Below are 14545 nucleotides of genomic sequence, written 5' to 3'. Positions count from 1 at the left end.
TATTAACAAAGTAAAATAAATAGAATAGTAAATATGTACAAGTGAAATAAATAGAGTAGTAAATCTGTACAGACATATATGCAGGTGCTGTGGGGAGGGGAAGGAGGCGGGGGAGGGGGAGGGGGAGGAGGGGGAGATGAAAGAGGGGACTCAGTCTGGGAAGTCCTCCTGGAGGAGGTGAGCTCTCAGTAGGGCTTTGAAGGGAGGAAGAGAGCTAGCTTGGTGGATGGGCAGAGGGAGGGCATTCCAGGCCAGGGGGAGGACGTGGGCCGGGGGTCGACGGCGGGACAGGCGAGAACGACGCACAGTGAGGAGGTTAGTGGCAGAGGAGTGGAGGGTGCGGGCTGGGCTAGAGAAGGAAAGAAGGGAGGTGAGGTAGGAGGGGGCGAGGTGATGGACAGCCTTGAAGCCAAGAGTGAGGAGTTTTTGCCTGATGCGTAGGTTGATTGGTAGCCACTGGAGATTTTTGAGGAGGGGAGTAACATGCCCAGAGCGTTTCTGCACAAAGATGATCCGGGCAGCAGCATGAAGTATAGACTGAAGTGGGGAGAGACAGGACAATGGGAGATCAGAGAGAAGGCTGATGCAGTAATCCAGTCGGGATAGGATGAGAGATTGAATGAGCAGGGTAGCGGTTTGGATGGAGAGGAAAGGGCGGAGCTTGGTGATGTTGTGGAGGTGAGACTGGCAGGTTTTGGTGACGGATTGGTTGTGAGGGGTGAACAAGAGAGCAGAGTCGAGGATGACACCAAGGTTGTGGGCTAGTGAGACGGGAAGGATGGTAGTGCTGTCAACAGTGATGGGAAGGCCAGGGAGAGGGCAGGGTTTGGGAGGGAAGATAAGGAGTTCAGTCTTGGACATATTGAGTCTTAGATGACAGGCAGACATCCAGATGGAGATGTCTTGAAGGCAGGAGGAGACCCGAGCCTGAAGGGAGGGAGAGAGAGCAGGGGCAGAGATGTAGATTTGGGTGTCATCAGCATAGAGATGATGAAGCCGTGGGAGCGAATGAGTTCACCAAGGGAGTGAGTGTAGGAGAGGGAATTGTGCTGTTCTGTGAACATTTGCTCCATGTGTAACCCATGTGTCATGATTTGGCAGGTCCCAATCAGTCAATCAATGGTATTTATTTGGCACTTACCATATGCAGAGCACTAAACTAAGTACTTGGAGAGGACCATACAACAGGGTTGGTAGACACATCTCATCCACCTCATCCATGGTTTGAACAGCACTAAGATCAACAGTGCTCTCTGGGCACACTGCATCAGAGTCAGCATTCCTTGGGCTATACTCGAGGGGGAGCAGCGTGGCTCAGTGGAAAGAGTCTGGGCTTTGGAGTCAGAGGCCATGGGTTCAAATCCCGGCTCCGCCACTTGTCAGCTGTGTGACTTTGGGCAAGTCACGTAACTTCTCTGGGTCTCAGTTACCTCATCTGTAAAATGGGGATTAAGACTTTGAGCCCCACATGGGACAACCTGATCATCTTGAAACCTCTCCAGTGCTTAGAACAGTGCTTTGCATATAGTAAGCGCTTAGTAAATGCCATTATTATTATTGTACTCCACCAGGGTCAAGAGTGCTCTGGGAACACTGCACTTTGGGTCAACATTCCCGGGGTAACACTCCATCAGAGTCAGCAATGCTCTGGGCACAGTACACCAGGGCAAACAGTGCTCTGGGCACACTAAGTGTACATTTCCACACGGGTTAGGAGTCATCCGGCTTCCAGGGAACAGGTCAAAGCCCCCACTTTTATCCCTGAACCCCTAGGCTATTGCTGATCTTATTCCCTTCTGCAGCCTGAATGGTCAACCTTGGACGGTCACAGTGATCAGCTCTACCTGGCCATTCTGATATTATTATGGCATTCCTTAAGGACTTAAATAGATAGAGGATCATCAAATCGGACAATCCCCCATACTACATGGTCCTCACAGCCTAAGAGGGAGAGAAAGAGAGTTAGTGTCATTCACATTTTACAGATGTGGAAACTGAAGCCCAGAGAGGTTTAGTGACTTGCTCACAGTAACGCAGCCGATAAGTGGCAGAGCTGGAACTAGAGCCCAGCCCTCCAGACTCACAGCCCAATGCTCTTTCCATTAGGCCAGGAAAACTGAGCCCAGTTGTGGCTTCTGAGCGTTTCAAATTGGGGATCCTTTTGCCTCCTGAACGTCCGCCTGGCCAAGAGAACTCTCAGTGGGACTCTCCCAAAGGACCGTCCCCACCCTCCAACTTCCCAGTCACCAGGAACAATGCTACTGTCCATCCGTCACCCAGAGGTCAGGGTGGTACCTTGTAGATGGCCGTGGATCATGGTCCGTGGTCTCTCACTACCCCCAAAGCTTACGTCCATCACTGCTACTACGGAGGTTCTTGCTGTTATATGGCTGTGGAATGTGCTTTGGAAAGTCTAGACTTCACTGATGACCCATCAATTAATCAATCAATGGTCTTTATCGAGTGCTTAATTTACGCAGAGAACTGTATTAAGTGCTTGGGAGAGTACTGTCTTCAAGAAGCTTGCAGTCTAATCGGGGAGTCAGACATTAAAATAAATTACAGGGAAGAGAGGCAACCGAGTATAAAAAGGTGGACATAAGTGATCAAGGGTTGGGACTAAGGTGACACTTGTGAATAGATGACTTATCCTACATCAAGCATCCAGCTAAATCTAACTCATAAGGTTGTTTAACAGTGCAAAGGGACTTCATTTTCACCTATGATCTTTCATCTTAGGCGCAAAGTTGCACTCCTTAAACCTAACAGTCTTCTCTATTGTGATTTGTATTGACTTTCCCCCGTAATATTTTTAAGCCACTTGTTCTTCTCTACACTAGAAAGGATTGTGATTTGTATTGACTTTCTCCCATTATATTTTTGAGCCATCTACTCTTCTCTACTCTAGAAAAGACTGATGGGACCGTCTCCCATCATATTATTTAACCTCATGTTCTGCTGACTGTCCAAGATAGCAATTTGCATCCCAAACTTCAGGTGTTTGCACTTCTCTGGATTTGGGGGATGGTTTCAGATCCCTAGGCCACAGAATATTGAAAAAAAGAATGTTTCTTTGGAGTGGCGCAATCATTTCCAGGAATTGGTGCTGCCTGCCTTATGGGCAGTCCAGAGGGGAGGCGTTACACAGTCTATGCCTCCTCACTGCCAACCTAAGTAGGGCAGGAGTTGTATCCAGGTGCTTGGAACCTCATTGCCCATTTGCAGGGCTAAAGGCAGGGCAGAGCCTGGAGCTTGGCAGGAAGATCCTTGGCTCCTCTTCTCCACTGACGAAAAGCCCAGCCTGCTCCGGGGAAGTTGGGAAAACGACCGCTTTTCCACTCATCGCTACCTGATGGCCTAATCTATTGTCTTGTCTTATGCTGTCGAGTTGTCTCCGACCCAAAGCGATGCCGCGGACACGTCTCCCAGAACGCCCCACCTCCAACTACAATCGTTCTGGTAGTGTATCTGTAGAGTTTTCTTGGTAAAAATGCAGAAATGGTTTACCATTGCCTCCTTCTGCAGAGTAAACTTGAGTCCCCGCCCTCGACTCTCTCCCATGCTGCTGCTGCCCAGCACGGGTGAGTTTTGACTTGTAGCCGATTGCCTTCCTTTCGCTAGCCACTGCCCAAGCTAGGAATGGAATGGTTATACCTCCGCTTGACTCTCCCTCCCATAGTTGAGACTGGTAGAGTACTGGAAACTCTCCAGGTGCGACCCTGAGAGGGGAGACCTAATCTGAAACAGAGGAATAATGAGCTCCGTCTTCCATGGGTCTGCTTGCTCCTTAAGGAGAGAGCTTCTCATGGGTTAATTTTGGTGGGCCCATCTTGATCTGGGGGACCTCAGGGAGTCAATTGGAGACCCCACTGGCAGATGGGAGTGTCACCCCAGCTCTGCTTAGAGCCCCCTAATCTTTCCGCATCAGTCCCGAGAGCTCTCTCTCCACCTTCAGGCCCATAATACTGTCTTGGGGCTCGTATAACCCCTGGGCAGAGTGGGATTATTAGGCAGAATGGGATTGCACATCATTCATTCATTCATTCAATCGTATTTATTGAGCGCTTACTGTGTGCAGAGCACATCAGTCTGGCCAAGCCTCTTTTCTGTCAGAGAGCAGACAGCGTGTGGATTGATTCAGCATCAAACTGAGCTGATTTCCTCCCCCCAAGGAGAGATGGAAAATCCAGCCTTTGAATGCAGGTCCAATAACTTCGGCCGCCTCTCCGGGCTGCCCTAACCCCAGGGGTGAAATAGGTTTAGGAAGTGAGGGATTTTGTTCCTTTATAGGTGTTTATTTTGTGACCCAGCTCTTCCTTCCTATAATAATAATAATAATAATAATGGTATTTGTTAAGCGCCTACTATGTGCAAAGCACTGTTCTAAGCGCTGGGGAGGTTACAAGGTGATCAGGTTGTCCCACAGGGGACTCACAGTCTTCATCCGCATTTTACAGATGAGGTAACTGAGGCACAGAGAAGTGAAGTGACTTGTCAAAAGTCACACAGCTGACAGTTGGTGGAGCTGGGATTTGAACCCATGCCCTCTGACTCCAAAGCCCGGGCTCTTTCCACTGAGCCACGCTGCTTCTCCATGTTTTTGGGTCCGGGCAGTTGGCCAAGAGCTCTCGCTAATCCTACCGCCGCCGCTGCTGTCGGAGTTAGAATCCAAAGCACGAATCCAGTATCTACAAGGAAGCGGGTCATTAGGAGTCCCACTGTCCAATCCCCCAAAGATAGTCCAGGCCCATTCTGGCTGGTGGGACGGACTATGGTGGTCTCTGGCATATTTCAGAATTGCCAGTCTCTGGGCGATTTGAGGTGGGAAATAGCTTAGAAATGATTTCTTCTTTCAGAAATGCCTGCAGAATTTGCTCCTCATTGCCTTTGGTAGCAATCCATCTCCATTGCTCTAGAAGAATTTAGTCAGCCCCTCCTTGGTGCCTCACTGTCTGCTCATAATCCTCTCATTCTCCGTACAGTTTCAGGTTCCTCTAAATGCCTTTTATCCCTTTCCCTCTCTTTCTGACACCATATGCATTTAGCAGTATCAATGGGAAACAAGCGCAGAAGGCCCAGAAATATGTTTCAGTGGCAGTGATGATGATGATGATGGTGATAGCATATATTAAGCGCTTACTATGTGCACTGTTCTAAATGCTGGGGATGTTACATAATGATCAGGTTGTCCCACAGTGGGCTCACAGTCTTAATTCTCATTTTACAGATGAAGTAACTGAGGCCCAGAGAAGTTAAGTGACTTGGCCACAGTCACACAGCTGGCAGTTGGTGGAGCCGGGAGTTGAACCCATGCCCTCTGACTCCAAAGCCCAGGCTCTTTCCACTGAGCCACGCCAGGCCCATACCCGGGAAGTGTTTAAGGACCAGCTTCCTTTTCTTCCAATATCTGATAAACTGGTACTGAACCCATAGTCTGGGGGAAGAGAGCAATCCTGGCCTATTTCAAGAGCCGTGCCCTCCCAGAAACTCATATTTAAATAACGGCTGGGTCTCCCTCCCTTAAAATATTTTGGGCATATTTGGAGGAGCAGCGTGGCTCAGTGGAAAGAGCATGGGCTTTGGAGTCAGAGGTCATGGGTTCAAATCCCAGCTCCGTCAACTGTCATTCATTCATTCATTCATTCAATCGTATTTATTGAGCTCTTACTGTGTGCAGAGCACTGTACTAAGTGCTTGGGAAGTACAAGTTGGCAACATATAGAGACGGTCCCTATCCAACAGTGGGCTCACAGTCTAGAAGGGGGAGACAGAGAACAAAATAAAACATATTAACAAAATAAAATAAGTAAAATAAATAAGTACAAGTAAAATAAATAAATAAATAGAGTAATAAATATGTACAAACATATATACATATATACAGGTGCTGTGGGGAAGGGAAGGAGGTAAGGCGGGGAGGATGGAGAAGGGGAGGAGGGGGAGAGGAAGGAGGGGGCTCAGTCTGGGAAGGCCTCCTATGTGACTTTGGGCAAGTCACTTCCCTTCTCTGTGCCTCAGTTACCTCATCTGTAAAATGGAGATTAAAACTGTGAGCCCCCCATGGGACAACCTGATCACCTTGTATCCCGCCCAGTGCTTAGAACAGTGCTTCACACATAATAAGTGCTTAACAAATACCATCATTATTATTATTCTCTGAGGTTTTCTTTTTCTTTGAAAGGTTCCAAACACATCAGTTAGTCGATCCAAAGTATTTACTGAGGGCCTGCAGCGTGACCTAATGGAAAGAGCACAGGCCTGGGAGTTGGAGGATCAGGGTTCTAATCCTGGCTCTGCCACTTGCCGGCTGTGTGACGTTGGGCCAACTTGGCCCCTGTTGTCTTCAACGCCAGCAGAGAGCCCCTGCCATTATTTCAGGAAAATTGGCTGTGCAGGGTCAAATCTCACAGCACCTCTCCCGCCTCTCACAGCTCCACTTTTCGGGAGGTTCCTCCTTGATCCAAATCACCAAGGAAAGAGCTACAGGTCTTTTCTGGATCCTCCTTCATCTCAGCTTCCTGCTCCTGCACCGTGGTGGGGCCCGAATATCACTGGGGGAAAGGGTCACTGAGCTTTATGAAGCTTCACCCCATTTCATCTTTAACCCATCATAATAATTATGATAGTATTTATCAAACCCTTACTAGATGTTAAGCCCTGGGCTAGGTACAAAATAATCTGATTGGGCACAGTCGCTGCCCCACACAGGGTTCACAGACTATGAGAAGCAGCATGGCTCAGTGGAAAGAGCCCGGGCTTTGGAGTCAGAGGTCATGGGTTCAAATCCCGGCTTCGCCAACTGTCAGCTGTGTGACTTTGGACAAGTCACTTCTCTGTGCCTCAGTTCCCTCACCTGTAAAATGGGGATTAAGACTGTGAGCCCCACGTGGGACAACCTGACCACCTTGTATCCCCACAGTGCTTTGCGCGTAGTAAGTGCTTAACAAATACCATCGTTATTATTATTATTATTATTATGAGGAAGGGAGAACAAGTATTTTTGTCCCCATTTAACAGGTGAGGAAACAGTGTCACAGGGTAATTAAGTGACTTGCCCAAGATCCCACAGCAGACAAGTGGTAGAGTTGGAACTAGAACCCAGATCGCGTGTCTCCCAGGCCTGTGCTCTTTCCACTCATTCATTCATTCATTCAGTTGTATTTATTGGGTGCTTATTGTGTACAGAGAACTATTCTAAGCACTTGGAAAGTACAATACAGCAATACAGCTGCCCACAACAGGCTCGTTGGCAGTCCCTGCCCCTCCAGAGAGAACAATTGAGATAAATCGATCCTGTCACTGCATAATGGCCCCGGTGATGGAACTCAGAGCTGCAGGGAGGTGCAGTCCCCTTTTAGACTGTGAGCCCACTGTTGGGTAGGGACTGTCTCTATTTGTTGCCAATTTGTACTTCCCAAGCGCTTAGTACAGTGCTCTGCACATAGTAAGCGCTCAATAAATACGATTGATGATGATGAAGGGAGGCACCAGAAGTCCTTGAATGGGTCTCCATCTCATCCTCAACCCACTTCTGTGGGAAATTTCCCATAGCTTTAGGAAAATTGAACAATTTAAGATCTCCTAGCGGGAACTCAGGGCAGCAGTATGGATTCTGAAGTTGATCAGGCCAGGCTGAAGGATCTGTCAGAATGAGAGTGGAATACTGTTCAGGTGGGACCTAATCGATCAATCGGTCAATCAATGAATGGTTTTTATTGAGTGCTTACTGTGTGCGGAGCACTGTACGTAGGGCTGGGGAGAGTACAGTCCAACAGCGTTAGTAATCACGTTCTTTGCTCACCGGGAGCTATTAGCCTGATGACCAGGGAATGTCTAACCATATGGCAAAAACTGTTCCAAGTGCTGGGTTAAATGCAAGTTAATCAGATTGGACACAGTCCCTATCCCACATGGGGCTACCACTCTTAATCCCCATTTTACAGATGAGGTAACTGAGGCCCAGAAAAGTTAAGTGACTTGCTCAAGCTTACAAAGCAGACATGTGCTTTGTAGAGAAGCAGCGTGGCTCAATGGAAAGAGCACGGGCTTTGGAGTCAGAGGTCATGGATTCGAATCCCGGCTCTGCCACATGTCTGCTGTGTGACCTTGGGCAAGTCGCTTAACTTCTCTGAGCCTCAGTTACCTCATCTTTAAAATGGGGGTGATGACTGTGAGCCCCACGTGGGACAACCTGATCACCTTGTATCCCCCCTAGTGCTTAGAACAGTGCTTTGTACATAGTAAGCACTTAACAAATGCCATCATTATGCTCTATCCACTAGGCCATGCTGCTTCTCATACATGCTACATGCTAACCTCCCCAGTGCTTTGCACATAGTAAGCGCTTAATAAATGCCATTATTATTATTATTATTATTGTTATTACATGGCAGTCACCTAGGCATAATTGAGTGCCCACTGGCTGCACTGTACTGCACTGAGCACTTGAGAGAGGGCCACAGAAGCATAACCTGTGTTCCCTGCCCTCAAGGAGCTTACATTCTAGTGCAAGTTAACTCAGGCTCTTAGTTTTGCTCTAGAATCTTATTGTTACTGAGGGAGGCAGTAGTTTCTACCATAAATTAAGACCAAGTCCTAAATTATGCCAGAAACCAAATGCATGAGGTAGACAGGGTGGGAGAAGGGAGGGGCGGGGAGGGACACTTCCTTCGTTTACTGGGTGACTCCTGAGATTTGAGCAGGATTTTCTCCAAGATTTTCCAGGCCCCTTCAGACGTGTCGTGAAAGTGGCTGTAGTGTTTCTGGCCAGGTCACCTGAAGATGCCGACGTCTTGGTTGTGTTCATAGGTTGAACGGCTAGCAGGAGGAATGTTGGGTGGATCCCTGTTGGCTGTCCGGAGGTGTCCGTGTTGAATGCTGGGATCCCTTCAATAGCGACGATGACTGGTTGCCGGTGATTTGGTAAGTCCACGATCTTGATATTCACAGTGTCTGCTGGTGGAGTGATCTCTGGAGTCCCTTCTTGGGAGAGTCTCCGCTGTTTAAGTCTTCTATTCCAGCTCATTGATGGTTTTTTTTCCCATTTTACTGGCTGTGGAGGTTGAGTGGTGCAATGGTCTGTGTTCCTACTAAGTCACTGTGCTGTGTTCAGGGCAAGAGGAGGTGGGGAAGTGTGGGGAAATGAGGAGGGGGGACAGAGGGCCATTGGACGGGGGATAGCTGCTCCAGACCAGCTGTGGAGTGGGGTCTCTCACTTACTCCCAAGCCCACACCTTTCTAACAGCGGTAGCAGCAACGGCAACCATGCTGGCTCTCCTTCAGCTACCTGAAAGATGGGCAGCCTTGGCAGGCCAGGAAGAAACTGGGTGGGGGAATTTCCAGCCCTCCTGGGCTTGTCCGGGTGATCCAGGCTGGTTGAACTGTATTTCTATGCTTAGGAGGTTTTAAACCTACAGAAATAGCCTAGAAACCCTGGATTCTATAAGGTGTCAGTGATAGCATGGTGTTCACACTGAGTATGGCCAGAGGGACTACTGTATTCTACTGAGTGAGCACAAACTCAACATGCAGTTGGACCACCTCCTCCTCAAATGAAACAAGGGTGACAGGGACGGAAGCCTGTCTCAAATATTTCCCAGTCCGGTAATTTGATAGGTTATTTTGTACTTGCTCTAAATGTATCTTTCTTGAGAAGCAGTGTGGCCTGGTGGATAGACCATGGGCCTGGGAGAAAGAAGGACCTAGGGGCTCAGTGGAAAGAGCACGAGCTTTGGAGTCAGAGGTCATGAGTTCAAATCCCAGCTCTGCCAATTATCAGCTGTGTGACTTTGGGCAAGTCACTTCACTTCCCTGTGCCTCAGCTACCTCATCTGTAAAATGGGGATGAAGACTGTGAGCCCCCCGTGCGACAACCTGATCACCTTGTAACCTCCCCAGCGCTTAGAACAGTGCTTTGCACATAGTAAGCACTTAATAAATACCATCACTATTATTATCATTTAATCCAGGCTCTGCCCCTTGTCTGTTCTGTGACCATGGGCAAGTCACTTCACTTCTCTGTGCCTCAGTGACCTCATCTGTAAAACTCATTCATGAGGATTAAGGCTGCGAGCCCTATGCGGGACCGAAACTGTGTCCAACCTGATTAGCTGGTAGTTACCCCAGTGTTTAGTTCCGTGCCTGACTCATAGTAAGTGTGTAACAAATACCATAAAAAAATTCAAGATAATTTTTTAAAAAAACGGGGTTCCAGAATGCCCACTTATCCAAATGGCCCCGATCCTGTGCATTTTGGGGAAAAAGAGTGTTTACCGAAATGGGCCGGACTCTCTGGCAGTGGAGTGCCGGGGAGAGTGCAGGGTGGGTGGGGTGAGGCTGAGCCAGACCACAAGTTATCCGTGCCTAGGGTGGAGTGGTGGGGAGCCAAGGCCGCCTTTGAGAGCAGGAACTGTCCCCTCGAGGAGGGATGCCCACCCCCACCCAGCAGCCTCTCCTGGGCTACCCTTGGTGGCCATAGCATTCTCCCCTCCGGTTGTCCTTGATTAGGCCTCTCCCCAGTTTACAGAGGGAGAACTGAAGCCCGCAGCCACCTCAGCCTGGCTTAAAATGGTGTCTGGGCTGGGCTGGAGGGGCAGAATTGGTGGAATTTCCATTTGGTTCCTTGCCTGAAGTTGAGCCCTGTTAGAGGAGTATAACAATGTTATAGAGCTTTCCCTCCGCACATCCGCTAAGCTAGCTCTCTTCCTCACTTCAGAGCCCTACTGAGAGCTCACCTCCTCCAGGAGGCCTTCCCACACTGAGCCCCCTCCTTCCTCTCCCCCTTCTCCCCCTCCCCATCCCCTCCGCCTTACCTCCTTCCCCTCCCCACAGCACCTGTATATATGTTTGTACGTATTCATTACTCTATTTATTTTATTTGTACATATTTATTCTATTTATTTTATTTTGTTAATATGTTTTGTTTTGTTGTCTGTCTCCCCCTTCTAGACTATGAGCCCGCTGTTGGGTCGGGACCGTCTCTATATGTTGCCAACTTGGACTTCCCAAGCGCTTAGTACAGTGCTCTGCACACAGTAAGCGCTCAATAAATATGATTGAATGAATGAATAAAAGAAAGAGCGCAGCTCAATTCTTCTTTACCGCTGCACAGGGAGATGATCGATCCACCAATTCCTCTGCCCTCCCGGGGTCCCTGGGGAGCTCGGGAAAGTCCCTGAGGTTGCTGGTAGAGCATTCATTCATTCATTCAATCGTTTTTATTGAGCGCTTACTGTGTGCAGAGCACTGTACTAAGCGCTTGGGAAGTCCAAGTTGGCAACATATAGAGACGGTCCCGACCCAACAGCGGGCTCACAGTCTAGAAGGGGGAGACAGAAAACGAAACAAAACATATTAACAAAATAAAATAAATAGAATAAATATGTACAAATAAAATAGAGTAATAAATACGTACAAACGTATACATATATACAGCTCTGGGCTCTGGGCCCATATTCAGGTAAAGATCCCACACACATATAGCAAGAGTTATTGGGTCAGGCTATACATTTGTTTATTTTATTGTTTATTCAAGTGGGGACGTTTAGTAGAAGTATTGCTATGGGCCTGGGTGACAGAAGGACCTGGGTTCTAATTCCAGCTCCGCCACTTGTCTGCTGTTCCACCTTAGGTAAGTCACTTCACTTCCCTGGGCCTCAGTTCACTCACGCATAAAATGGGGATTAGGTAAATCACTTCACTTCTCTGGGCCTCAGTTAACTCACCTGTAAAATGGGGATTAAGACTGTGAGCCCCATGTGGGACAGGGACTGTGTCCAATCCAATTTGCTTGTATCTACAACAGTGCTTAGTAGAGTGCCAGCACATAGTAAGCACTTAACAAATACCACAAGTATTAATTATAGGGCTCACAGTCTTAATCCCCAGATGAGGTAACTGAAGCACAGAGAAGTTAAGGGACTTGCCCAGGGTCGCACAGCAGACAAGTGGCGGAGCCGGGACTAGAACCCAGGTCCATCTGATTCCTAGGCCCGTGCTTTATCCACTAGGTCAAGCTGTCTTGGCCAATTTTTCATAAATAATCGCAGTGTGTGATATTGACACCTGTCTCTGTGTTTTGTTTTGCTGCCTGTCTCCCCCTTCTAGACTGTGAGCCCATTGTTGGGTAGGTGTTGTCTCTATATGTTGCCGACTTGTACTTCCCAAGCGCTTAGTACAGTGCTCTGCACACAATAAGTGCTCAGTAAATATGATTGAGTGAATGAATGAATTCTAAAACAACCAAATGTAGCAACTGCCAGCTCCAAACCAGTCAAGAGGATGGATGACTCCATCTGTCACTCGTAGTAAATCTTCCCCACAGCACCTGTGTATATGTTTGTACATATTTATTACTCTATTTATTTATTTTACTTGTACATATCTATTCTATTTATTTCATTTTGTTAATATGTTTGGTTTTGTTGTCTGTCTCCCCCTTCTAGACTGTAAGCCCACTGTTGGGTAGGGACCGTCTCTATATGTTGCCAACTTGTACTTCCCAAGTGCTTAGTACAGTGCTCTGCACACAGTAAGCACTCAATAAATACGATTGATTGATTGATTGATTAAACATGTATTTTTTTTTAGGTTCGGAAACATGAGTAGCTCTAATAACTCCCAGCTTTCTCAGTGCCTGAAATCACTGTAAGCTCCACTGTAGAGTGTAAGCTCCTTGTAAGCAGGAATCAAGCCTACTATCTCTGTTCAATCAAAACGTGTTATTTTAGGTCATCTATTTCTGTGTCAGTCTCCCCTGCTAAATTGTAAGCTCCTCGAGGGCAGGGGCCAAGACTTCTGACCCCTTTGTACTCTCCCAAGGGTTTAGTGTAGTATTCCACACCCGGTAAGCAGTCCATCAAAGCTATTGATTGACTGCCAAAGAGGTTAGGCTGGGGCGCTTAGCCAACTGCTCTTTAGAGCAGGATAGTCTGGACACTTCAGCTGGAACTTTTCAAGGAGCCGGAAGTGGTTTTAGAAGTGGAGCCTTTTCTTGAAGCAGCGTGGCTCCGTGGAAAGAGCACGGGCTTTGGAGCCAGAGGTCATGGGTTCGAACTCCGGCTCCACCACGTGTCTGTTGTGGGACCTTGGGCAAGTCACTTAACTTCTCGGAGCCTTGGTTACCTTATCTGTAAAATGGGGATGATAACTGTGAGCCCCATGAGGGGCAACCTGATCACCTTGTATCCCCCCAGCGCTTAGAACAGTGCTTTGCCCATAATAAGCGCTTAACAAATGCCATCATTATTACTATTATTATTGAGGGATTTTTTTTTTTGGCCAAAGTCCCTCCCTTGAGAAAAGGTCAGACCTGAGGAAAGAAATCCTGCTCTTTGGGTTGTGCCACAGCCTGGAAGCCCCAAAGCCCCAGAGCCTCGGGACCCTGGCTTGACCTCCCAGCGGGGCTAAGTATAGTTCTGGGGATTATGGGCCCAGCCCTCTGGGCCTCTGCCAAGACCTAAGCCGGAGTATCAGTGGTGCACCATGAATAACCTTCCTTCCCTGCGAAAGGTTTCTGTTTTCAGGTGACTCTCAAATTAAGTAGAGAGACGTTTTCTTTCACGCAAGCGATTCTCCAACTGGACGGAATCCTACCCAGCTGCCTCAGGTCACTGGATAGCCGAGGCAGTCCTGGGCTTTTGGGGCTGTTTCGGGACATTTTTGAAAACGTAGTAACTGTCCGAGGATTGGGTCCATCGTGGCCAAATGGGCCAGCCAGCTGGGCCCCAATCTGCAGTTGCTCTTGCTCGCAGTAAACACTTTCATTCATTCATTCAATCATATTTATTGAGCACTTACTATGTGCCAAGCACGGTACTAAGCGCTTGGGAGAGTACAACATAAGAATAAACAGACACAATCCCTGCCCACAATGAGCTTACAATCTAGCGGTGAGCTTCCACTGGACTGCCAAGCCTACTACGGCCCGTAGCTTACCTGATACAGACTGTGAGCCCACTGTTGGGTAGGGACTGTCTCTATATGTTGCCAATTTGTACTTCCCAAGCGCTTAGTACAGTGCTCTGCACATAGTAAGCGCTCAATAAATACGATTGATGATGATGATGATGATGATACATGTGCACTTTGGATCCCAAAGCACTTTGAGACTTATAGTGAGGATGCTGCAGGCTGATAGAGGACTTTTACACCACTCCCTGAACACACTCCCCCCCACCACAACCCCCTCCACTGCCCCCCCCCCCCCCGCCACACAAGTTGTTGGAAAGGAAGGGAAACGCGTCCAACAGTTGCCCCAGTTGTCAACAGCAGTACTGGGGAAGCAGCGTGGCTCAGTGACTTTGGAGTCAGAGATCATGGGTTCAAATCCCGGCTCCGCCAATTGTCAGCTGTGTGACTTTGGGCAAGTCACATCACTTCTCTGTGCCTCAGTTACCTCATGTGTAGAATGGGGATGAAGACTGTGAGCCCCCCGTGGGACAACCTGATCACCTTGTAACCTTCCCAGCGCTTAGAACAGTGCTTGGCACATAGTTAGTGCTTAATAAATGCCATTATTATTATTATTTATTATTATTATTATTAT

At 48.1% G+C, this 14545-nt stretch overlaps 1 non-coding gene across 1 annotated transcript; it reads right to left on the bottom strand.

Moving 5' to 3' along the window:
• Window positions 1–3591: 3591 nt before the first annotated feature.
• On the bottom strand, window positions 3592–3729 carry LOC119944847. The gene has a single exon (XR_005455994.1). It is a non-coding gene; the product is annotated as a small nucleolar RNA SNORA7 (small nucleolar RNA).
• Window positions 3730–14545: the final 10816 nt, after the last annotated feature.

Source organism: Tachyglossus aculeatus, chromosome 23, assembly GCF_015852505.1.
Source record: "Tachyglossus aculeatus isolate mTacAcu1 chromosome 23, mTacAcu1.pri, whole genome shotgun sequence".
Lineage (NCBI taxonomy): Eukaryota > Metazoa > Chordata > Mammalia > Monotremata > Tachyglossidae > Tachyglossus > Tachyglossus aculeatus.
This window is presented reverse-complemented; position numbering and strand designations above follow the sequence as displayed.